The sequence below is a fragment of the Aquarana catesbeiana genome, linkage group LG05, assembly GCF_042186555.1.
Source record: "Aquarana catesbeiana isolate 2022-GZ linkage group LG05, ASM4218655v1, whole genome shotgun sequence".
Taxonomy (NCBI): Eukaryota; Metazoa; Chordata; class Amphibia; order Anura; family Ranidae; genus Aquarana; species Aquarana catesbeiana.
In genome coordinates this window covers 222738858-222765827 of record NC_133328.1, presented here as the reverse complement: position 1 = coordinate 222765827, position 26970 = coordinate 222738858, and positions in this window count along the sequence as shown.

Genomic DNA, 26970 nt, shown 5'->3' with positions numbered 1-26970 from the left:
TAGGTCGAGGGGGGAGGCTCCCAGACAATTACCACCGAAAAGGAGTCCCTCCGCCCTGACGCGGCCTCTAGGTCACGGGTGGAGGCTCCCAGACAATTATCACAGAGATGGAGTCCCTCCACCCTGACGCGGCCTCTAGGTCGCGGGTGGAGGCTCCCAGACAATTACCACCAAAAAGGAGTCCCTCCACCCTGATGCGGCCTCTAGGTCGCGGGTGGAGGCTCCCAGACAATTACCACCGAAACGGAGTCCCTCCACCCTGAGGCGGCCTCTAGGTCGCGGGTGGAGGCTCCCAGACAATTACCACCGAAACGGAGTCCCTCCACCCTGAGAAGGCCTCTAGGTCGCGGGTGGAGGCTCCCAAACAATTACCACTGAAAAGGAGTTCCTCCACCCTGAGGCGGCCTCTAGGTCGCGGGTGGAGGCTCCCAGACAATTACCACCGAAAAGGAGTTCGTCCACCCTAAGGCGGCCTCTAGATCGCGGGTGGAGGCTCCCAGACAATTACCACTGAAAAGGAGTCCCTCCACCCTGACGCGGCCTCTAGGTCGCAGGTGGAGGCTCCCAGACAATTACCGCCAAAAAGGAATCCCTTCACCCTGACGCCACCTCTAGGTTGCTTGTGGAGGCTCCCAGACAATTACCACCGAAAAGGAGTCCCTCCACACTGACGCGGCCTCTAGGTCGAGGGGGTAGACACCCAGACAATTACCACCGAAAAGGAGTCCCTCCACCCTGACGTGGCCTCTAACTCGCGGGTGGAGGCTCCCAGACAATTACCACCGAAAAGGAGTCCCTCCACCCTGACGTGGCCTCTAACTCACGGGTGGAGGCTCCAAGACAATTACCACTGAAAAGGAGTCCCTCCACCCTGACGCGGCCTCTAGGTCACGGGTGGAGGCACCCAGTCAATTACCACTGAAAAGGAGTCCCCCCACTCTGACGCAGCCTCTAGGTCACGGGTGGAGGCTCCCAGACAAATACCACTGAAAAGGAGTTCCTCCACCCTGATGCGGCCTCTAGGTCGCTTGTGGAGGCTCCCAGACAATTACCGCCGAAAAGGAGTCCCTCCACCCTGACGCGGCCTCTAGGTCGCGGATGGAGGCTTCCAGACAATTACCGCCGAAAAGGAGTTCCTCCACCCTGACGTGGCCTCTAGGTCGCGGGTGGAGGCTCCCAGACAATTACCGCCGAAAAGGAGTCCCTCCATCCTGACGCGGCCTCTAGGTCGCGGGTGGAGGCTCCCAGACAATTACTGCTGAAAAGGAATCCCTCCACCCTGATGCGGCCTCTAGGTCGTGGGTGGAGGCTCCCAGACAATTACCACCGAAAAGGAGTCCCTCCACCCTGACGCGGCCTCTAGGTTGCCGGTGGAGGCTCCCAGACAATTACCGCCGAAAAGGAGTCCCTCCACCCGGATGTGGCCTCTAGGTCGCGGGTGGAGGCTCCCAGACAATTACTACCCAAAAAGGAGTCAATCCACCCTGACGCGGACTCTAGGTCGCCGGTGGAGGTTTCCAGACAATTACCGCCGAAAAGGAGTCCCTCCACCCTGATGCGGCCTCTAGGTCGCGGGTGGAGGCTCCCAGACAATTACCACCAAAAAGGAGTCCCTCCACCCTGATGCGGACTCTAGGTCGCGGGTGGAGGCTCTCAGACAATTACCACCGAAACGGAGTCCCTCCACCCTGAGACGGCCTCTAGGTCGCGGGTGGAGGCTCCCAAACAATTACCAATGAAAAGAAGTCCCTCCACCCTAAGGCGGCCTCTAGATTGTGGGTGGAGGCTCCCAGACATTTACCACCGAAAAGGAGTCCCTCCACCCTGACGCGTCCTCTAGGTCGCGGGTGGAGGCTCCTAGACAATTACCACCGAGAAGGAGTCCCTCCACCCTGACGCGGCCTCTAGGTCGCGGGTGGTGGCTCCCGGACAATTACCGCCAAAAAGGAATCCCTCCACCCTGACGCGGCCTCTAGGTCGCTTGTGGAGGCTCCCAGACAATTACCACCGAAAAGGAGTCCCTCCACCCTGATGCGGCCTCTAGATCGCGGGTGGAGGCTCCCAGACAATTACCACCGAAAAGGAGTCCCTCCACCCTGATGCGGCCTCTAGATCGCGGGTGGAGGCTCCCAGACAATTACCACCGAAAAGGAGTCCCTCCACCCTGACGTGGCCTCTAACTCGCGGGTGGAGGCTCCCAGACAATTACTACCGAAAAGGAGTCCCTCCACCCTGACGCTTCCTCTAGATTGCGGGTGGAGGTTCCCAGACATTTACCACCAAAAAGGAGTCCCTTCATTCTGACCCAGCCTCTAGCTCTCAGGTGAAGGCTCCCAGACCATTACCAAAAAAGGAAAAAAGGAAAGGCATTGGCCGGCTATAAGGGGAAGGAGGAGGCCAGATTTGTTTTTGTTTCAACACTAAACAATGACCTTATTTTTCAGTAAAAATCAATACACACGCCCCCTTTTGTAATGGACCTGTTATCTATTTTCATTAACCACTTGCTGACCGCCTCACGCAGATATACTGTGGCAGAATGGCACGGGCAGGCAAAGTAACGTATGGGTACATTACTTGCCTCCTGCGGGTGGGGGGTCCGATCGGAGTCCCCCCCAGTGCCCGAGGCGGTCGGCTTCTGTCCCAGAGCGATCAGAGGTGAGGGGGAGGCCATCCATTCATGGCCACCCCCTCACGATCGCTCCCAGCCAATGACATTCTTCCTCTGCTGCTGTAATGTAAACAGCGGCAGAGGAAGTGATGTAATCTCTCCTCGAGTTGGTCTTTTTGTTCCGGCGCCGAGGAGAGAAGACATCAAGTAAGTGCACCAAACACTACACTAACAGTAGAACACTCTAGGCACACATTTCACCCCCCGATCACCCCCCTGTACCCCCTGTCACAGTGACACCAATAGCAGTTTTTTTTTTCTGCATTGATGTCATTTTGTGACAGTTATAAGTGGTAGGGCAGTTAGTGGTAACCCCCTTTAGATCTAGGATACCCCCCAACCCCCCCTAATAAAGGTTAACCCCCTTGATCACCCCCCATCGCCAGTGTCACTAAGCGATCGCTTTTCTGATCGCTGTATTAATGACACAGGTGACGCTAGTTAGGGAGGTAAGTATATAGGTTCGCCGTCAGTATTTTATAGCGACAGGGACCCCCATATACTACCTAATAAAGGTTTTAGCCCCCTAGTTACCCTTTCACCAGTGATCACCGTTTAACTGTTACGGGTGACGCTGGTTAGTTAGTTTGCTTATTATAGTTTCAGGGCACCCGCCGTTTATTACCTTATAAAGGTTTAACCCCCTAATCGCCCGGCGATGATATAAGTTAAGTTTTAGGGTCAGATAAGGTCTGCGTCGCCCCAGGCAACGTCAGGTTAGCGCCAGCACTGCTAACACCCAGGCTCACAGCATACACCTCCCTTAGTGGTATAGTATCTGAACGGATCAATATCTGATCCGATCGGATCTATACTAGCGTCCCCAGCAGTTTAGGGTTCCCAAAAATGCAGTGTTAGCAGGATCAGCCCAGATACCTGCTAGCACCTACGTTTTGCCCCTCGGCCCAGCCCGGCCCAGCCCACCCAAGTGCAGTATCGATCGATCACTGTCACTTACAAAACACTAAAGACACATAACTGCAGCATTCGCAGAGTCAGGCCTGATCCCTGCGATCACTAACAGTTTTTTGGTAGCGTTTTGATACAGTCGCTGACTGTCAGGAGCTTTTTTGCCTGTGAGTCTCACTAGTGTACCCCTAAATTTAGAGCCCAACATGGCAAATCGAAGGTAAACTAGTGAAGAGGCCTACACATTTCTGAGCATGACAGATAGTAAAGAGGAAGTCACTCATCTGTCAAGTTCAGGCTCAGAATACGAACCTGTAGATGACAGCGGCTCCATGACAGATAGCTCTGACGACGGAGTTGTGGTCCCTGCCAAGGTCAGGCTTACCAGACCCCAAACATCTTCTTCTGTCCTTGATGTGCAAGAACCGCAGGTCCCTCGTATGGAGCAGAGCAGTACTAGCGCCGCTGTTCCTTCTGGTGAACTGGCAAGCACCAGCAGCCTAGTACACCCTGGTCGTACATCCAGCACTGCAGTATCACGTGGTGACGTGGCGAGTCCCATAAGTGCAGTTCAAGCTGGTGATGGCAAGCACAAGTAGTGTGCCGCTGCCACCAAGAAGACGAACACAGGCCCGTCATGCCCATAGTGCCCTTCCTGCTGCATTCGCCAATCCGAATTGGGAACCCACCACTTCTGCAGCACCCGTATTGCCCCCATTCACTGGCCAACCCAGAATTCAGGTGGAACCAGTTGATTTTACGTCATTGGATTTTTATTCGCTGTTTTTCAACGAAGATCTCTATAGATCTATTGTGGACCAAAGCACTTTGTACACTGGTCAACACATCGCCACTATTCCCCAGTCCTCCCTTGCCAGAGATTGGAAACCAATTACGGTTTCCGAATTTAAGATCTTTCTGGGCCTTTCCCTCAACATGGGCATAACTAAAAAGAGTGAGTTGCGGTCATATTGGTTCACTGACCCAATTCACCATATGCCCGTGTTCTCTGCCTCCATGACCAGGACGCAATACGAGCAGATTTTGCGGTTCATGCACTTCAACAATAATGAACTCTGTCGTCCTCGTGGAGACCCTGAATACGATCGGCTCTACAAAATTCGGCCCCTCATAAACCATTTCAACCAACGTTTTGCAGACTTGTTTACTCCCCATCAAGTTGTCTGCATTGATGAGTCCCTGTTTAAGTTTTCTGGCCGCTTGTCATTCAAACAGTACCTTCCCAGCAAGCGTGGCAGATACGGGGTCAAGATGTATAAGCTCTGTGACAGGGCCACAGGCTATACATGTAGTTTTATGGTTTACAATTTTAAGATTTTATGGTTTATGGTTTACGAGGGCAAAGATAGTCACGTAGAGCCGACAAACTGCCCTGACTACAGAGCATGTGGCACCGTGCGACCTAATTGCCGGGGCTTTCCCCAGCGGCTTGTAGATTCCCGTCTTAGGCTGGGGGAGAGAGCCTGCTTCAAGTGTAATAACTTGCTCACTATGAAGTGGAGGGATAAGAAGAATGTTTTCGTTCTTACCTCCCTTCATGCAGACACGACGGTCCAAATTACTACGGCGACTGGTGTTGTGGAGAAACCCCTCTGTGTCCACGAATATAACCAAAATATGGGAGGGGTGGACCTCAACGACCAGTTGTTGGCGCCGTACCTAATTGCCCATAAGGCCAGATGCTGGTACAAGAAAGTGTCTATTTATTTCAGTTGGCTTTGCTGAACGCTTATGTGCTATACAGAGCTTCAGGACGGACTGGATCCTTCCTTAGATTCCAGAAAGAGATCGTCAGAGCCCTTCTGTTTCCAGACGGTGCTCCACCTCACCTTCCCCAACCAAATGCAGTAAGCCAGCTGCATGAGAGGCGTTTTCCGTATGTCCTCCCGAGTACCCCTACCCAACGAGCCCCCCAAAAAAGATGTCGTGTCTGCAGCAAGCCTGGATATAGGCATGACACCTGGTATTATTGTCCCTTCTGTCCTGACAATCCTGGTCTATGCATTGGTGAATGTTTTGAACGCTACTATTCACTAGTTGAGTATTAGCATAGGGTACAGCACTGCACAGACTAGGCACACTAACACAGGGTCTCCCAAGATGCCATCGCATTTTGAGAGACCCGAACCTGGTACCAGTTGCAAAAGTTATAGTTACAAAAAAAGTGTAAAAAAAAAAAAGTAAAAAAAAATAAAAACACAAAAAATATATAAAATAAAAAAAACAAAAATAGTTGTCGTTTTATTGTTCTCTCTCTCTCTATTGTTCTGCTCTTTTTTACTGTATTCTATTCTGCAATGTTTTATACATACTTCAGCATATATGTCGAAGCGTGGGGGCAGCAGTGGGTGGAGGAGCGATTTGCTCCTGCCTTTTGTGGGAGGATGCCCCCATGCTTCGGCATATATATATTTTAGGCACAGGTTGCGTGAAATGTTTTCTTTTTTACTATGTTTTTTTTGTATTTGCTTTGCAGGTATGTTAAGTCTTACTGTTATACTGTAATGTTACTTTGTTTTATTGTTAACCATCATTTGCTTAGCAGGTACGCCATTCAGTTGCAGCGCGGATTTATTTATCTTGACAACAACAGCGTTTGCTCCCACGATACATAAAGCTGTGACTCCAGCGCTGTCGGAGGTGATTTCACCACCACAGTTACATACTTCAGCATATATGCCGAAGCGTGGGGGCAGCAGAGGGCGGAGGAGTGATTTGCTCCTAACTTTTGCGGGAGGATGCCCCCATGCTTCGGCATATATATACGGTGCATGTATGCCCATCATTAGAAGTGGGTGGATGAAGGGAGGTATTCTAATGGTGGGCATACCCACCGATCAATCTCTTTTTTTTGGTTCAGCCCACAGGCTGCATGAAAAAAAAGTTTACAATATGTGCCCAACAAGGACCAGAAACGTGCTGGTATGTTGCTGGACTTTGAGTGGTTATACCAGAATGATGCCTGCAGGTTTAGGTATCATCTTGGTATCATTCTTTTCAGCCAGCGGTCGGCTTTCATGGCATGTTTGAGCAATATATCGTTTATTGACAACTTTGTGCAAAAAAAAAAAAAAAAAAAAATTTGTCACTAGCTAGCGGCGCCTTCCCCTCCTACGCATTTACGCCACACGGTGTGACGATGGTGGGCGGCGCTACGGTGACACATATACGGTCGTATTTTTGGGCGCCTTCGGCACTCGAGGTTTCCTGCACACCTCACTTCACACAGTTAGCCATCCTTGCCTTTCCAGTTTGCTCCTTGCCCACTCAGGTAATCTTGTCATTTTGCACTTGCTCTCTCTCCTTGGTTATCTTGGTGTTCACTCTCACCACTTGTCCCCCTCTGGTCTTTATTACTCTAACCACCTGGTAGTCATCGACTGCCAGCCTTCCACCCACCATCACCTTCCTCACCAGCAAGGGTTCCTTTGTTTTACCCTCCTACACTTTCTACCTTCAGTCACCCTCCTCACCAGCACGGGTTTCTTTGCCCCACTTTCTAATATTTTTACGTCCAGCCGCTCACGGCACCCCTACAATTTTGTCTCTATTTCACTTTCATTAGCAGTTATTCCCATGGTCCGTTGTCCACTCCGTTGGCGTCTTGTCCTTGTTGTCCCCATTTGGGCAGCCCGCCACGGCCCCCGGTTGGAGGTAACCCCGGATGCTTTTGGCGCCTCACCGCCGCATCACCAGCCATTGAACTCTAGTTAGTAAGTATGCACCTTGGTGCCATTGGGGGTGTCATCTAACCCCTGCTTAGGTCTACAACTACTATTGATGATCTTATATATATTCTTTTTTTTTAGATCACCACGTGCATGCTCCTGATGAGTGGCGTATGAGCCACGAAACACGTAGAGCTATTTGATGCCGTGTCCTTACCTATCTATACCTACTTTAAGCTATTATACAATATCTACCTCGACAGGTCTAGTGAGGCCATAGGTCCTGCAGGCATTACCTCGCATTGATGATTTTATCTAATTTGGTTTGGGTTGAACCATGGAATTTTATTATGGTCTCCATCGAGATATCACTGCCATTTAAACTGTTTACTGCTTTTTATTATGTCTATTCTTTTACCTCTCACTCCAGCGGTTACATTTTGAAACATTTTTTGTTATCATTATGGCTATTGTTACTATTGTGTTATTATGTACCTGATATCAACAATTTATGTATGTTTACATTACTATATCAATAACATTCCTCTTGTTCAACCTAATTATCCTTTGTTACCCGGTGCTTCAATTAAAGTCCCACTCTCCTTGCTCTCTCCCTCTCTACCCTACTGACTCATCCACTGGTCTACTGACTGACACCATCCACTGTCCTACCTCTTCTGATCAGGTGTGGCCTCTGAACTACTGAGTGAGAAAAGTAGAGAACGTTTTATTCCCTGGGTATGTCCAGGAACCCAAGGCATTGCACTACTGCTGTGTAACAAAGATATAAAATGCAGTACACTGAACTGAATGTTTTACGTAGAGGCATATTACATACAGTGCCTTGAAAAAGTATTCACACCCCCTTGAAATTTACCACATTTTGTCATGTTACAACCAAAAACGTAAATGTATTTTATTGGGATTTTATGTGATAGACCAACACAAAGTGGTGCATAATTGTGAAGTGGAAGGAAAATGATAAATGGTTTTCAAAATTTCTTATGAAAAGTGTGGCGTGCATTTGTATTCAGCCCCCTTTACTCTGATACCCCTAACTAAAATTTTGTGAAAACAATTGTCTTCTGAAGTCACCTAATCAGTAAATAGAGTCCACCTGTGTGTAATTTAATCTCAGTATAAATACAGCTGTTCTGTGAAGCCCTCAGAGGTTTGCTAGAGAACCTTAGTGAACAAACTGCATCATGAAGGCCAAGGAACACACCAGACAGGTCAGGGATAAAGTTGAGGAGCAGTTTAATGCAGGGTTAGGTTTTAAAAAAAATTGCAAGCTTTGAACATCTCACACAGCACTGTTCAATCCATCATCCGAAAATAGACAGAGTATGGCACAACTGCAAACCTACCAAGACATGGCCATCCACCTAAACTGACAGGCTGGGCAAGGAGAACATTAATCATAGAAGGAACCAAGAGGCCAATAATACCTCTGGAGGAGCTGAAGAGATCCACAGCTCAGATGGGAGAAACTGTCCACAGGACCACTTTTTCTCAGCTCGTCGTACGTGTTGTACGTCACCATGTTCTTGACGTTCGGAATTTCCGACAAGATTTGTGTGACCGTGTGTATGCAAGACAAGTTTGAGCCAACATCCGTTGGAAAAAATCCAGGATTTTGTTGTCGGAATGTCCGATCGTGTGTACGGGGCATTAGAAGAAAACCTGTTAAGAGTCTGCAAAAGACTTGAGACTGGGGTGGAGGTTCACCTTCCAGCAGGACAACAACCCTAAACATACAGCCAGAGCTATAATGGAATGGTTTAGATCAAAGCATATTCATGTGTTAGAATGGCCCAGTCAAAGTCCAGACCTAAATCCAATTGAGAATCTGTGGCAAGACTTGAAAATTGCTGTTCACAGACGCTCTCCATCCAATCTGACAGAGCTTGAGCTATTTTGCAAAGAACAATGGGCAAAAATTTCACTCTCTAGATGTGCAAAGCTGGTAGAGACATCCCCAAAAAGACTTGCTGCTGTAATTGCAGCGAAAGGTGGTTCTACAAAGTATTGATTCAGGAGGGCTGAATACAAATGTACGCTACACTTTTCACATATTTATTTGTAAAAAAGTTTGAAAATCATTTATCATTTTCCTTCCACTTCACAATTATGTGCCACTTTGTGTTGGTCTATCACATAAAATCACAATAAAATACATTTACGTTTTTGTTGGCAACATGACAAAATGTGGAAAATGTCAGGGGGTATGAATACTTTTTCAAGGCACTGTAATGTTCAAGACTAAGCAGAAGTTGATATAAGATCTCATAATCTATCACACATTTGCTTTTGCATTCTGCAGTTATTTCAGCTGCTGTTAACCAGGATTTGATAGTGATGCGTGGACATCCTAGGGCTACAGTTTCAAAGAAATAGTGAGTTTGCCAATCACAAATCACTCCTGATAAACAGATTTACACATTGACTGGAAGATTGAACAGATCTGTGTAGAGTGTCTGTATGCATTTGTAAAACTGTTACAGAACATTGATTTAAGACATTGTACTGGCTCAATGAGCTGAGGGCAAAGTTCCTAGCTACTTAAATCCTACAACTAATATATCACAGCCTTCCAATGAAAATGTATCTTCCTACACACTACAGCTATTCATGGCTCAAATGAATGGTCCGGCTGTCTAACATCATCAAATTCTATAGAAAATGCAAGATTTCAGTTACATACAACTCTGTCGAAATTCCTATTTTATAAAAGAAGAAAAGCTTTGGTGGGCCACTGGCTGAACTTTTTGCAAACAGTTAAACGCACAGTAGAAATGAGGAATGTCTTACCTGCCAAAAATTGTTATACTTTTGTTCATCTACCCTGTGATCCAGACACCCCTACAAACAGTGCATGTCACCTCCGGCTAAGGGACGGAATATGAAGGGAGATTTCCCCACTGAGGACATAAGAGTTACAAAAAACTGACAGAGGTTCTAATGCTTTTTCACTCATTTTAAAACTGTAAAAAATAAGGGTTTGATTGGCTGCATTCATTTTCTTTTTTATGCTTTCTTTCTTCTATTTTCATCTGATGATCTAGCCAGTAAGTATATTGTCTATTCTTTCAAAAGAATACGCTTTCCAGCAGAAAGTATCAGTTACAGAGATGAGACAAACCATTTAACACTAGCAGGGCTGCTTGATCAGTTTTTATTTATTTTTTGCAACACCTTTATGAAAAAAAAGCTTGCTGTAACTACTTATAAAGTATTAGCTGGGGTTTGGCTTCAATCCGTTGGTCTATTTAAGGCCCCATTCATACTTGTGTGACTTGTCATGCGACTTTGAACCCCAAAGTGGCATGGCAAGTCACACCCCATGTTTCCCTATGAGTACCATTCATATCTGTGCAATTTCAAGTCGCAGCAACTTCAAAGTAGTTCCTGGACTACTTTTGGTCTGACTTTCATGCGACTTGAGGTCCATAGACCTCAACGTTAACCCTCAAAAGTCACATAAAAGTCACACCTGCATCATCTAGATGCGATTTTGATGCAGCTTTGGATGAGTGCAACTTGTGCAGAATGGAAAAATGTGTTTAGTTTCGTTAGATTTCTTTATTTTGGAATGGATTTCAAATTTTCAGAAAGATTCAAATTCAAATTCATCAAAAATTGATCAACCAATTCAAATTCTGTGTGAAGAATAGCTGGTTGTTAACCACTTCAACCCCGGAAGAATTTACCCCCTTCCTGACCAGAGAACTTTTTGAGATTTGGCACTGCGTCGCTTTAACTGACAATTGCGCGGTCAAGCGACGTGGCTCCCAAACAAAATTGATGTCCTTTTTTTTCCCACAAATAGAGCTTTCTTTTGGTGGTATTTGATCACCCCTGCGCTTTTTATCTTTTGCGCTATAAACAAAAAAAGAGCGAGAATTTTGAAAAAAACGCATTATTTTTTACTTTTTGCTATAATAAATATCCCCAAAAAATATATAAAAATACAATTTTTTTCCTCAGTTTAGGCCGATACGTATTCTTCTACATATTTTTGGTAAAAAAATAGCAATAAGCGATCACTGATCAGTTTGCGCAAAAGTTATAGCGTTTACAAAATAGGGGATAGTTTTATGGCATTTTTATTAATAATTTTTTTTTTTTAAATGGCGGCGATCAGCGATTTTTTTTTGTGACTGCGACATTATGGCGGGCACATCGGACATTTTTGACACATTTTTGGGACCATTGTCATTTATACAGCAATCAGTGCTATACAAATGCACTGATTCCTGTGTAAATGACGCTGGCAGTGAAGGGGTTAACCACTAGGTGGCAGTGTAGGGGTTAAGTGTGTCCTAGGGGCGTGTTTCTAACTGTAGGGGGATGGGCTGTGTGTGACATGTCATTGATCTCTGCTCCGATGACAGGGAGCTGAGAACAGTGACACTGTCACTAGGCAGAACGGGGAGATGCTTGTTTACATTAACATCTCCCCGTTCTTCCTCCCTGTGGTGTGATCGCGGGTATCCCCGCAGCGATCGAGTCCATGGGACCCGCGACCCGACTCGATCGCCGCGGGCGCGCGCGCCCGCTGGCCGCCTCTTAAAGGGGAACGTACAGGCACGTGATTCTGCCTGTACAAGCCCTTCTGCTGCAGTATATCTGCAAGGAGTGGGTCGGGAAGCTGGCCGCTGCATCCTTAACAACCGATGACTCATCAGCTGTCCTTTATTAAAAAATTTTAAAAAATGTCCCCGGTGTAGATCCATTGCCAATCACGTGGCCCGCCACACTGCTGAACCGAAAAAAAAAACCTTAAAAAACCTCCAGCCCTGATGAAGGCTCCCACCGTCTGCCTGCTCCGCCGTGTGACAACTCTTAAAGTGGGAGCAAACTCCCATGGATGACTTTTACCTATAGGTACAGTACACCGCCGGAGTCGTAAGGAAGGAACCCGTAAGGAAGACCCAGTGAAGATGGAAGCACCTTCAGCGGGGACAGCACGCCACTGGAAGGGTTCATTCTAACATTAAGTTTCACATAATGTGCTAGTATGCAATGCATACTAGCATATTATGGCTTTACCTTACAGGATTAAAAAAAGACAAGAAAAAACAACAGTTTACTACCACTTTAAACACCTAAGAAGAAGGGCCACCCGGTGACGTCGCCGGGTGTCACCGCCCCCCTGTAACGTCACCCACCCAGCATGACCTTTAGTTATGCAATGCAGATGGCAGGAGCCTTTGTCGTGGCCCGAGGTTCTTTCTTTTTTTTATTGGGTTTGCGGTGCGGCGGGTGGCGTGATTGATGATGGACCCACACCATCATCAATCACTTGTCAAAAACTGGGGTACTGTCTTTACTCACTTTTTAAACTTTTTTAGTGACTGGGTAGGGGTACCCCCTACTCATTCACAAGGCATGTGGCCTGGTATGGTTAAGGAGGGAAGGGGGGATCTCACTCGACCCCCCCCTTTCCTGACTAGGGATGAGCCCGATGTAAACGCAAATTAATCGACCATATGGGGCGTTTGCAGCAAATTCGAGCGCCCCATAATGCACTGCGAGATCGCAACGCATTGACGTCTGATGATTGGCAAAAGCATGCACCTGACCTGCATGCTTTGGCCAATCACAGCGGGCTCTGCTGCGAGAGCCATAATAGGCCAAAGGCAGGGTGCCTTTGGCCAATCATGGCTCAGGGGGACTAAATCCATGCCCCACACTATATAAAGTTGCTTACATAGCGGGCCTGTATAGTGTGTGGACGGAGATATATTGAGCTAGATTAGGCAGGCAGGTAAGTTAGTGGCGTGCAGGCAATGTATTTAATATATATATATATATATATATATATTTATATATATATATATATATATATATATATATATATACGCAGTCTTACAGTCTAGTATATATATCTATATATATATATATATATCTAGATATATAGATAGATCTAGATATTTATATATATACACTCTGCATTTAGTGTAGACTAGATATTCAGTGTAGACTCTATATTAAGGCAGTGCAGGCAGTGTATTTAATATATATATGTAGCACCCTATTGTTTAGGCAGGGTTGCTAGTAAATTTACCTGCCAGGTATAGTTGCCTTGGCCAATTTATGGGAGATCAATTGATTCCACCCTAATTCTGGAGTTGCTGCACTTCTCTCTTCTGTCACTGGACGGCCGGGTATCTGGTGGCATTAGGTAAGACAAGGGCATTGCAAGGACAGATTAGGTATAGATGAGGTGTCTCAGCCAATGGGCAGGGATCTTCTTGGGTCCCCTGGTCTTTTGGGAGAGCCTATTTATTTGGGTGAGGTCAGGTGATCAGGGTTCTGTGCCACCTGGACACTAGGGGTGTTCTGGTTAAGGGCAGATTTCCATCTGACGTTTGGCCTGATCCAGTTGTAATGTGTACCCCTGCCACTCCAAGGGCATTAGGGGACCTTTTCTGAGGAACCAATGTATTGTTAAGACCTGGGTGACTGTTAAAATACACTTACACTTACAGCTCCTGATCCAATTTCTGGGGAACCAATGTCTTGGTAAAACCTGGGTGACTGTTAAAATACACTTACACTTACAGCTCCAGTTGTAGAGGTGTTCTGGGTAAGGGCAGATTTCCATCTGAATTTTGTCCTGATCAAGTCGTAATGTGTGCCTCTGCGATTACAAGGGTGTTAGGGGACCTTTGCTGGGGAACCAATGTCTTGGTAAGACCTGGGTGAATGTTAAAATACACTTACATTTACAGCTCCAGTAGTAGAGGTGTTCTGGGCAAGGGCAGATTTCCATCTGATGTTTGGCCTGATCCAATTGTAATGTGTGCCCCTGCCACTCCAAGGGCATTAGGGGACCTTTTCTTGCTAATCAATGTCTTGGTAAGGCCTTGGGTGGCTGTTAAAATACACTTACACTTACAGCTCCAGTAGTAGAGGTGTTCTGGGTAAGGGCAGATTTCCATCTGACGTTTGGCCTGATCCAGTTGTAATGTGTGCCCCTGCCACTCCAAGGGCATTAGGGGACCTTTTCTGGGGAACCAATGTCTTGGTAAGACCTGGGTGACTGTTAAAATACACTTACACTTACAGCTCCAGTAGTAGAGGTGTTCTGGGTAAGGGCAGATTTAAATCTGAATTTTGTCCTGAGCAAGTCGTAATGTGTGCCTCTGCGATTACAAGCGTGTTAGGGGATCTTTGCTGGGGAACCAATGTCTTGGTAAGACCTGGGTGACTGTTAAAATACACTTACACTTACAGCTTCAGTAGTAGAGGTGTTCTGGGTAAGGGCAGATTTCCATCTGACGTTTGGCCTGATCCAGTTGTAATGTGTGCCCCTGCCACTCCAAGGGCATTAGGGGACCTTTTCTGGGGAACCAATGTCTTGGTAGGACCTGGGTGACTGTTAAAATACACTTACAGCTCCAGTAGTAGAGGTGTTCTGGGTGAGGGCAGATTTCCATCTGAATTTTGTCCTGATCAAGTCGTAATGTGTGCCTCTGCGATTACAAGGGTGTTAGGGGACCTTTGCTGGGGAACCAATGTCTTGGTAAGACCTGGGTGACTGTTAAAATACACTTACACTTACAGCTCCTGTAGTAGAGGTGTTCTGGGTAAGGGCAGATTTCCATCTGATGTTTGGCCTGATCCAGATGTAATGTGTACCCCTGCCACTCCAAGGGCATTAAGGGACCTTTTCTAGGGAACCAATGTCTTGGTAAGACCTGGGTGACTGTTAAAATACACTTACACTTACAGCTTCAGTAGTAGAGGTGTTCTGGGTGAGGGCAGATTTCCATCTGAATTTTGTCCTGATCAAGTCGTAATGTGTGCCTCTGCAATAACAAGGGTGTTAGGGGGCCTTTGCTGGGGAACCAATGTCTTGGTAAGACCTGGGTGACTGTTAAAATACACTAACACTTACAGCTCCAGTAGTAGAGGTGTTCTGGGTAAGGGCAGATTTCCATCTGACGTTTGGCCTGATCCAGTTGTAATGTGTACCCCTGCCACGCCAAGGGCATTAGGGGACCTTTTCTGGGGAACCAATGTCTTGGTAAGACCTAGGTGACTGTTAAAATACATTTACAGCTCCAGTAGTAGAGGTGTTGTGGGTGAGGGCAGATTTCCATCTGAATTTTGTCCTGATCAAGTCGTAATGTGTGCCTCTGCCATTACAAGGGTGTTAGGGGACCTTTGCTGGGGAACCAATCTCTTGGTAAGACCTGGGTGACTGTTAAAATACACTTACACTTACAGCTCCAGTAGTAGAGGTGTTCTGGGTAAGGGCAGATTTCCATCTGATGTTTGGCCTGATCCAGTTGTAATGTGTGCCCCTGCCACTCCAAGGGCATTAGGGAACCTTTTCTGGGGAACCAATGTCTTGGAAAGACCTGGGTGACTGTTAAAATACACTTACACTTACAGCTCCAGTAGTAGAGGTGTTCTGGGTAAGGGCAGATTTCCATCTGACGTTTGGCCTGATCCAGTTGTAATGTGTGCCCCTGCCACTCCAAGGGCATTAGGGGACCTTTTCTGGGGAACCAATGTCTTGGTAAGACCTGGGTGACTGTTAAAATACACTTACATTTACAGCTCCAGTAGTAGAGGTGTTCTGGGTATGGGCAGATTTCCATCTGATGTTTGGCCTGATCCAATTGTAATGTGTGCCCCTGCCACTCCAAGGGCATTAGTAGAGGTGTTCTGGGTAAGGGCAGATTTCCATCTGATGTTTGGCCCGATCAAGTCGTAATGTGTGCCTCTGTGATTACAAGGGTGTTAGGGGACCTTTACTGGGGAACCAATGTCTTGGTAAGACCTGGGTGACTGTTAAAATACACTTACACTTACAGCTCCAGTAGTAGAGGTGTTCTGGGTAAGGGCAAATTTCCATCTGATGTTTGGCCTGATCCAGTTGTAATGTGTGCCCCTGCCACTCCAAGGGCATTAGGGGACCTTTTCTGGGGAACCAATGTCTTGGTAAGATCTGGGTGACTGTTAAAATACACTTATACTTACAGCCCCAGTAGTAGAGGTGTTCTGGGTAAGGGGAGATTTCTATCTGATGTTTGGCATGATCCAGTTGTAATGTGTGCCCCTGCCACTCCAAGGGCATTAGGGGACCTTTTCTGGGGAACCAATGTCTTGGTAAGACCTGGGTGACTGTTAAAATACACTTACACTTACAGCTCCATTAGTAGAGGTTTTCTAGGTAAGGGTAGATTTCCATCTGACGTTTGGCCTGATCCAGTTGTAATGTGTGCCCCTGCCACTCCAAGGGCACTAGGGGACCTTTTCTGGGGAACCAATGTCTTGGTAAGACCTGGGTGACTGTTAAAATACACTTACATTTACAGCTCCAGTAGTAGAGGTGTTCTGGGTAAGGGCAGATTTCCATCTGATGTTTGGCCTGATCCAGTTGTAACGTATGCCCCTGCCACTCCAAGGGCATTAGGGGACCTTTTCTGGGGAACCAATGTCTTGGTAATAGCTTTTTGCTATGTATTGATGTGTATAATTTTGTATAACCTTCCTTGCATGCTACACTGTGGAATATGTATTGTATCATCTGGCCAGTTTTTATATGTTGTATTTTAATTACATTGTGACATCTGCTAATTTTTGACTAAAGAACCTTTCTATTATCCATTCCATACTTTTTGATCTTGCTACATTGATGTCTAAAGCCCCAATGGGGAAACTGTTCCATATTAGAAGGAGAGGCATTGGCCGGCTATAGGGTTGGAGGAGGCCGGATTTATTTTTACACCAAACAATATCTGAAAAGGAGTCGCTTCATCCTGATGTAGCTTTTGCTCTCAGGTGAGCGCTCCAGACAATTACCACCGAAAAGGAGTCGCTTCATCCTGATGTAGCTTTTGCTCTCAGGTGAGCGCTCCAGACAATTACCACCAAAAAGGAGTCGCTTCATGCTGATGTAGCTTTTGCTCTCAGGTGAGCGCTCCAGACAATTACCACCGAAAAGGAGTCGCTTCATCCTTATGTAGCTTCTAGCTCTCAGGTGAGCGCCCCAGACAATTACCACCAAAAAGGGGTCGCTTCATCCTGATGTAGCTTCTAGCTTTCAGGTGAGTGCTCCAGACAATTACCACCGAAAAGGAGTCGCTTCATCCTGATGTAGCTTTTGCTCTCAGGTGAACGCTCCAGACAATTACCACCGGAAAGGAGTCGCTTCATCCTTATGTAGCTTCTAGCTCTCAGGTGAGCGCCGCAGACAATTACCACCGAAAATGGTTCGCTTCATCCTGATGTAGCTTCTAGCTCTTGGTGAGCACTCCAGACAATTACCACCGAAAAGGAGTCGCTTCATCCTGATTTAGCTTCTAACTCTCAGGTGAGCGTTCCAGACAATTACCACCGAAAAGGAGTCGCTTCATCCTGATGTAGCTTTTGCTCTCAGGTGAGTGCTCCAGACAATTACAACCGAAAATTAGTCGCTTCATCCTGATACAGTTTCTAGCTCTCAGGTGAGCGCCCCAGACAATTACCACCGAAAAAGAGTCGCTTCATCCTGATGTCGCTTTTGCTCTCAGGTGAGCGCTCTAGACAATTACCACCGAAAAGGAGTCGCTTCATCCTGATGTAGCTTTTGCTCTCAGGTGAGCGCTCCAGACAATTACCACCAAAAAGGAGTTGCTTCATCCTTATGTAGCTTCTAGCTCTCAGGTGAGCGCTCCAATTACCACCGAAAAGGAGTCGCTGCATCCTGATACAGCTTCTAGCTCTCAGGTGAGTGCCCCAGACAATTACCACCGAAAAGGAGTCGCTTCATCCTGATACAGCTTCTAGCTCTCTGGTGAGCGCTCTAGACAATTACCACCGAAAAGGAGTCGCTTCATCCTGATGTAGCTTTTGCTCTCAGGTGAGTGCTCCAGACAATTACAACCGAAAATGAGTCGCTTCATCCTGATACAGCTTCTAGCTCTCAGGTGAGCGCCCCAGACAATTACCACCGAAAAAGAGTCGCTTCATCCTGATGTAGCTTTTGCTCTCAGGTGAGCGCTCCAGACAATTACCACCGAAAAGGAGTCGGTTCATCCTAATGCAGCTTCTATCTCTCAGGTGAGTGCCCCAGACAATTACCACCGAAAAGGGGTCACTTCATCCTGATGCAGCTTCTAGCTCTCAGGTGAGCACTCCAGACAATTCCCACCAAAAAGGAGTCACTTCATCCTGATGTACCTTTTGCTCTCAGTTGAGCGCTCCAGACAATTACCACCGAAAAGGAGTCGCTTCATCCTGATGTAGCCTTTGCTCTCAGGTGAGCATTCCATATTTTGGTCTTGCTACATTGCTGTCTAAAGCCCCAGTGGGGAAACTGTTCCATATTAGAAGGAGAGGCATTGGCCGGCTATAGGGTTGGAGGAGGCTGGATTTATTTTTACACCAAACAATATCTGAAAAGGAGTCGCTTCATCCTGATGTAGCTTTTGCTCTCAGGTGAGCGCTCCAGACAATTACCAGACCTGTAGCTTCTAGCTCTCAGGTGAGCACCCCAGACAATTACCACCAAAAAGGGGTTGCTTCATCCTGATGTAGCTTCTAGCTTTCAGGTGAGAGCTCCAGACAATCACCACCGAAAAGGAGTCGCTTCATCCTGATGTAGCTTCTAAATCTCAGCTGAGCGTTCCAGACAATTACCACCGAAAAGGAGTCGCTTCATCCTGATGTAGCTTTTGCTCTCAGGTGATCCAGACTATTACCACCGAAAAGGAGTCGCTTCATTATTATGTAGCTTCTAGCTTTCCGGGTAAGCGCCCCAGACAATTACCACTGAAAAGGGGTCGATTCATCCTGATGTAGCTTCTAGCTCTCAGTTGAGCGCTCCAGACAATTACCACCGAAAAGGAGTCGCTTCATCCTGATGTAGCCTTTGCTCTCAGGTGAGCATTCCATACTTTTTGATCTTGCTACATTGCTGTCTAAAGCCCCAATGGGGAAACTGTTCCATATTAGAAGGAGAGGCATTGGCCGGCTATAGGGTTGGAGGAGGCCGGATTTATTTTTACACCAAACAATATCTGAAAAGGAGTCGCTTCATCCTGATGTAGCTTTTGCTCTCAGGTGAGCGCTCCAGACAATTACCACCAAAAAGGGGTTGCTTCATCCTGATGTAGCTTCTAGCTTTCATGTGAGAGCTCCAGACAATTACCACCGAAAAGGAGTCGCTTCATCCTGATGTAGCTTCTAGCTCTCAGGTGAGCACTCCAGACAATTACCACCGAGAAGGAGTCGTTTAATCCTGATGTAGCATCTAACTCTCAGGTGAGCGTTCCAGACAATTACCACTGAAAAGGAGTCACTTCATTCTGATGTAGCTTTTGCTCTCAGGTGAGCACTCCAGACAATTACCACCGAAAAGGAGTCGCTTCATCCTGATGTTGCTTCTAGCTCCCAGGTGAGCACTCCAGACAATTACCACTGAAAAGGAGTCGCTTAATCCTTATGTAGCTTCTAGCTCTCAGGTGAGCGCTCCAATTACCACCGAAAAGGAGTTGCTTCATCCTGATACAGCTTCTAGCTCTCAGGTGAGCGCCCCAGATGATTACCACCGAAAAGGAGTCGCTTCATCCTGATACAGCTTCTAGCTCTCAGGTGAGCGCTCCAGACAATTACCACCGAAAAGGAGTCGCTTCATCCTGATGTAGCTTTTGCTCTCAGGTGAGCGCTCCAGAAAATTACCACCGAAAAGGAGTCTCTTCATCCTTATGTACCTTCTAGCTCTCAGGTGAGCACTCCAGACAATTACCACCGAAAAGGAGTCACTTCATCCTGATGCACCTTCTAGCTCTCAGGTGAGCGCTCCAGACAATTACCACCGAAAAGGAATCGCTTCATCCTGATGTAGGTTTTTCTCTCAGGTGAGCGCTCCAGACAATTACCACCGAAAAGGAGTCATTTCATCCTTATGTAGCTTCTAGCTCTCAGGTGAGCGCCCCAGACAATTACCACCGAAAAGGGGTCGCTTCATCCTGATGTAGCTTCTAGCTCTCAGGTGAGCGCTCCAGACAATTACCACCGAAAAGGAGTCGCTTCATCCTGATACAACTTCTAGCTCTCAGGTGAGCGCCCCAGACAATTACCACCGAAAAGGAGTCGCTTAATCCTGATGTAGCTTCTAACTCTCAGGTGAGCGTTCCAGACAATTACCACCGATAAGGAGTCACTTCATCCTGATGTAGCTTTTGCTCTCAGGTGAGCACTCCAGACAATTACCACCGAAAAGGAGTCGCTTCATCCTGATGTTGCTTCTAGCTCCCAGGTGAGCACTCATGACAATTACCACTGAAAAGGAGTCGCTTAATCCTTATGTAGCTTCTAGCTCTCAGGTGAGCGCTCCAATTACCACCGAAAAGGAGTCGCTTCATCCTGATACAGCTTCTAGCTCTCAGGTGAGCGCCCCAGACAATTACCACCGAAAAGGAGTCGCTTCATCCTGATACAGCTTCTAGCTCTCAGGTGAGCGCTCCAGACAATTACCACCGAAAAGGAGTCGCTTCATCCTGATGTAGCTTTTGCTCTCAGGTGAGCGCTCCAGAAAATTACCACCGAAAAGGAGTCGCTTCATCCTTATGTACCTTCTAGCTCTCAGATGAGCACTCCAGACAATTACCACCGAAAAGGAGTCACTTCATCCTGATGCACCTTCTAGCTCTCAGGTGAGCACTCCAATTACCACCGAAAAGGAGTCGCTTCATCCTGATGTAGGTTTTTCTCTCAGGTGAGCGCTCCAGACAATTACCACCGAAAAGGAGTCATTTCATCCTTATGTAGCTTCTAGCTCTCAGGTGAGCGCCCCAGACAATTACCACCGAAAAGGGGTCGCTTCATCCTGATGTAGCTTCTAGCTCTCAGGTGAGCGCTCCAGACAATTACCACCGAAAAGGAGTTGCTTCATCCTGATACAACTTCTAGCTCTCAGGTGAGCGCCCCAGACAATTACCACCGAAAAGGAGTCGCTTCATCCTGATACAACTTCTAGCTCTCAGGTGAGCGCCCCAGACAATTACCACCGAAAAGGAGTCGCTTAATCCTGATGTAGCTTCTAACTCTCAGGTGAGCGTTCCAGACAATTACCACCGATAAGGAGTCACTTCATCCTGATGTAGCTTTTGCTCTCAGGTGAGCACTCCAGACAATTACCACCGAAAAGGAGTCGCTTCATCCTGATGTTGCTTCTAGCTCCCAGGTGAGCACTCCAGACAATTACCACTGAAAAGGAGTTGCTTAATCCTTATGTAGCTTCTAGCTCTCAGGTGAGCGCTCCAATTACCACCGAAAAAGAGTCGCTTCATCCTGATACAGCTTCTAGCTCTCAGGTGAGCGCCCCAAACAATTACCACCGAAAAGGAGTCGCTTCATCCTGATACAGCTTCTAGCTCTCAGGTGAGCGCTCCAGACAATTACCACCGAAAAGGAGTCGCTTCATCCTGATGTAGCTTTTGCTCTCAGGTGAGCGCTCCAGACAATTACCACCAAAAAGGAGTCGCTTCATCCTAATGCAGCTTCTAGCTCTCAGGTGAGTGCCCCAGACAATTACCACCAAAAAGGGGTCACTTCATCCTGATGCAGCTTCTAGCTCTCAGGTGAGCGCTCCAGACAATTACCACCGAAAAGCAGTCGCTTCATCCTGATGTAGCTTTTGCTCTCAGGTGAGCGCTCCAGACAATTACCACCAAAAAGGATTCGCTTCATCCTTATGTAGCTTTTGGCTCTCAGGTGAGCGCCCCAGACAATTACCACCAAAAAGAAGTTGCTTCATCCTGATGTAGCTTCTAACTCTCAGGTGAGCGTTCTACAAACTCAAAATATACCAGAGTTTACTGTCACTTCAATAACATCATACAAAGAAGGAGAGGCATTGGCCGGCTACTGGGGTGAAGGAGGCCGGATTTATTTTTACACTAAACAATATCCAAAAAGGAGTCGCTTCATCCTGATGTAGCTTCTAGCTCTCAGGTGAGCACCCCAGACAATTACCACCGAAAAGGAGTTGCTTCAGCCTGAAGTAGCTTCTAGCTTTCAGGTGAGCGCCTCAGACAATTACCACCGACAAGGAGTCACTTCAGAGCATTACCACTGAAAAGGAGTCTCTTGATCCTGACGCAGCCTCTAGCTCTCAGGTGAAGACTAGGCAATTACCATCGAAAAGGAATCCCTTCATCCTGATGAAGGAGATGAGGATTCCAGACCAGACTACAAAATGTAGCTACAAACCCAACAATTAAATAGCAAAACACTTTTTTTTTTAAACCAGAGTTTAGTTTTTTTGTAACATCTTAAAAAGAAGGAGAGGGATTGGCCATCTATAAGGGGTGGAGGAGGCCAGATTTTTTTTTTTTTTTTTTTTACACTAAACAATATCCTTACTTTTCAGTAAAAATTTATACACATCCATTAGTTAATGGTCCTCATACACCCCTCCTTTTTCCCCTCACATCTGTTTGGAATGAGCAGTGCACATTAGTTGCAGTCATGTACACTTCTCTATGTACACTACAAATCCCAGAGCCCCAAGCTTATAGGCCAAAGCTTATAGCCCAAAGCCCATAGCAGAAAGTCTAAAGCCCATAGCCCTTTTCAGGAAGTTGGATCATAAAAAATAATAAAAGGGACTGGAGTTTAGTGTCACTTCTTTACCCACGTACACAAAAGAAGTGTGATTGGGCGGCTAATTGGGGAGAAGAAAGCCCACAGTCCAAAAGCCCAAAGCTACTTTTTTGGGTTAAGAACACATACTTAAATTGAATATATTTTTTAAAACCAGAGTTTACTACATGAATAGTGTGTGACAGGTCCTCTTTATAGACCCCACATCTCTCCTCCAGGCTGGAAAGGCTGAGATCATAAAAAAATTAACTCTCTCGGCCTTTCCAGCCGTGTCTTTGGCTTTGTTTACATCTGCCGGCCCGGATGTGACATCATAACGTCATAAATCTCTATGGTAAACTTCCGGAGGCGACTGATTCATTCTCCGGGTCGCCGATCATACAGGAGAGCCCAGGAAAAGCACCGGAGGGTGGCAGAAGGGGGGGACATCCCCTCCCGCCGCCTGTAAGAACGATCAAGCGGCTGAGCTGCCGCTGTGATTGTTCTTACGATGCACAGAGTCACCGGCCGAAAAAAAAACAATATCTGAATGATGCCTGTAGCTGCAGGCATCATTCTGATATCCTCCTCAAAGTCCATGACGTCATATGACGTACCTTGGGCATGAAGTGGTTAACTACTGGACCTCTCCCTTTCCCCTCACTTCTGTTTTTAAAAAAAAATAAAAAATTTAAAAATACAATTTTTTTTTTTTTTTTAGTAAACATAGATAAGATAGTGATATGATAAGATAGTATGTATGTTTTTTTTGTTCTTGTATAGATTTTTATAGATAATATAGATATTATAGTCAATGTACTTGTAAATTATTTGTCATGAAATTGTTTCTTACTGTGTGTTTGATTCCTCGTTACATCCTCTGTTAACTCCCGAACCTCTCCCTTTCCCCTCACTTCTGTTTGTTTGAAAAAAAAAATACTAAAAAATATATATATAGTTTGTAAACATAGATAAGATAGTGATATGATAAAATAGTATGTATGTTTTTTGGTCTTGTTTATAAAAAAAAAAAAATTTAAATATAAAGACAGATAGACATTTTAGTTAATGGCCTTGTAATGCCAATCTCTCTCCAGTATGCAGGAAAGACTCTCACAGTTTCTACCATCGTGGACTCAGGGGCCTGTAGCTGTTTTGTGGACTCTTCTTTCGCATGCATGAACTACCCTTATGTACCAGGAAAAACAGCTAATCGGTTCACCTAGCTGATGGTTCGGGCATTAAATATGGACCTGTTACTCTAGAAACTGTACCTATTCCCTGTTTTACCACTTCTGGACATTGGAAGCTCCTTCGTCTTGATGCCATCACATCCCCACTTTTCCCTGTTATTCTTGGGCAACCCTGGCTGAGGGCACATAATCCTCTCATCAGTTGGTCCTCTGGGGAAGTGTCTTTTCCCTCTGACTACTGCAAGGAGTACTGCTTCCCTCCTATACCCAGTTCCGGAGAGCCACTCCTCTGCATCAGCAGATTCTGAGACTGTTAAACTTGTGCCATCAATTTATCATGAATACCTGGATGTTTTCAACAAGAAGAATGCTGACACTCTCCCCCCTCACAGACCGTATGACTGCCCTATTGAACTTTTGCCTGGTGCTGAAATTCCCTTTGGCAGAATCTTTCCCCTCTCTGAGCTTGAACTGGAGGAGCTTCGAAAGTACATTAAGGAAAACCTTGACAAGGGCTTTATCCGGCCTTCCTCTTCCCCCACTGGAGCGGGAATATTCTTTGTTGAAAAAAAGGATCACACACTCTGGCCTTGTGTTGATTACCGGGACTTAAATAAAGTAACGATTAAGAACCGATACCCCTTGCCACTCATCCCTGAACTGTTTCAGAGACTGCGAGAAGCACGTGTTTTCTCCAAATTGGATCTAAGAGGAGCATATAACCTAATCAGAATTAAAGAAGGACATGAGTGGAAGACGGCCTTTAGGTCTCGTTTTGGGCACTTTGAATACCTGGTGATGCCCTTCGGACTGTAAAGCACCAGCTACCTTCCAGCATTTTGTGAATGATGTTTTTCAGGACTTCCTTGATGTATTCACTATCGTCTACTTGGATGACATACTAATCTTCTCCTCAGCCCTTGAATCACATCGAGTCCATGTTAAAAAGGTATTAGACAGACTAAGGAAACATCACCTTTATGCCAAAGCTGAAAAGTGTGAGTTCGAGAAACTTACCATCCAGTTCCTGGGCCTCATTATTTCCACAGACGGGATTGCCATGGACCCACAGAAAGTATCTGCAGTACTCGACTGGCCGCTCCCACTGATAAAAAGCCCATGCAGCGGTTCGTGGGATTTTCTATTTTCTACAGGAAATTTATCAAGAACTTCTCAGGTATCATATCCCCTATTATGCAATTAACCAGATCACACATAACTTTCACATGGACTGTAGAAGCTCAAGCTGCTTTTGAAAGATTGAAGGGCCTTTTCACATCTGCACCCATTTTGAGACATCCTGACCCTACGTTGCCCTATGTTCTCGAGGTTGATGCCTCTGAGATTGCTGTGGGAGCCATACTGTCTCAGCAACAGGGGGTAAAATCCTTACTCCACCCTGTCGCCTTCTTTTCCGGAAAACTAGGTGCCTCAGAAGGAACTATGACGTGGGTGATCGGGAGTCACTGGCTATCAAATCTTCTTGAAGGAGCGGCACATCCCATTCTTATGTTCACCGACCACAAGAACCTTGAATATTTAAAAACAGCCAAGAGATTAAGAACCCGCCAGGCCAGATGGGCCCTCTTTTTTGCAAGATTCTGCTTCCATATTACCTATCGGCCTGGATCTAAGAATGGGAAGCCTGACGCCCTTTTTCGTATGTTCCAAGACACCGAGGTTCCCTCTGAGCCCGATACCATTCTACCAGCTAAAAATTTTCTTCTGTTACAGATGGACCTCATTCCTCAAATCAAGTCAGCAGTTCATAACCATTCTCCACCTCAAGAACTCCACCTGCAGCTGAAAGAAGGTCTCTATTTTCATGGCGAACAGATCTTCATTCCTGAGCAGTTACTGTCAACAGTGCTTTACATGTGCCATGACCATCCCTTGGCAGGTCATTTCGGAGCTCATAAGACATCAAATCTGGTCCTTCGCTCCTTCTGGTGGCCAAACCTGGTGCAAGATTGCAGGGAATATATTAAGTCCTGCACAACGTGTCTTCGGAACAAGACTGATAAAGCCAAAAATTGGGGTCTGTTGGAACCCCTTCCTGTCCCTGATAAATTATGGACCATGATCACCATGGACTTTATTGTTGAACTACCCCCATCAGAAGGCTTCACTACCATTTTTGTGATTGTGGATCGATTGTCCAAAATGGCCCACTTTGTGCCCCTGAAAGGCACCCCTTCTGCTGCAGAGACTGCCTCTTCTTTTATCAAGGAAGTTGTACACCTTCATGGTATTCCTGCTAACATTACCTCTGACCATGGGGTACAATTCACCTCCCGATTTTGGAAATGCTTATGTGAAGCTTTGAGCATTAAACACTGTTTGTCATCTGCATACCATCCACAGACTAACGGTCAAACAGAGAGGACAAACCAGACCCTGGAGCAGTATTTGCGTTGCTTTTCTTTGTTTGCACAAGACGACTGGGTCTCTCTGTTGCCGTTAGCGGAGTTCGCATATAATAACTCTATACACTCTGCAATCAAACAAACTCCCTTTTTTGCAAACTATGGGTTTCACCCATCTTTTTTGCCTGATTTTCCCCAGGAATCTTCAGTTCTGGCAGTACAGGATTGTTTGGAGTTCTGGAGGTCCAACAACCAACTCCTACAAGAAACCATCACCAAGTCCCAGGAAAATAATAAGAGGTTATATGACAGGAGGAGAAGGGGTAACCTGGACCTTAAACCAGGAGATAAAGTATGGCTTTCCACCACGAATCTAAAGTTGGCCTGTTCCTCTAAAAAACTTGGACCAAGTTATATTGGCCCATTCCCAGTAAAGAAGAAGATTAATGCTGTTGCCTTCGAGCTCAACCTGCCAGCAAGTTTGAAGATTCACCGGGTATTTCACGTATCTCTCATAAAACGATCCGTGGCTGACCCCTTCCCTGATCGAGAAC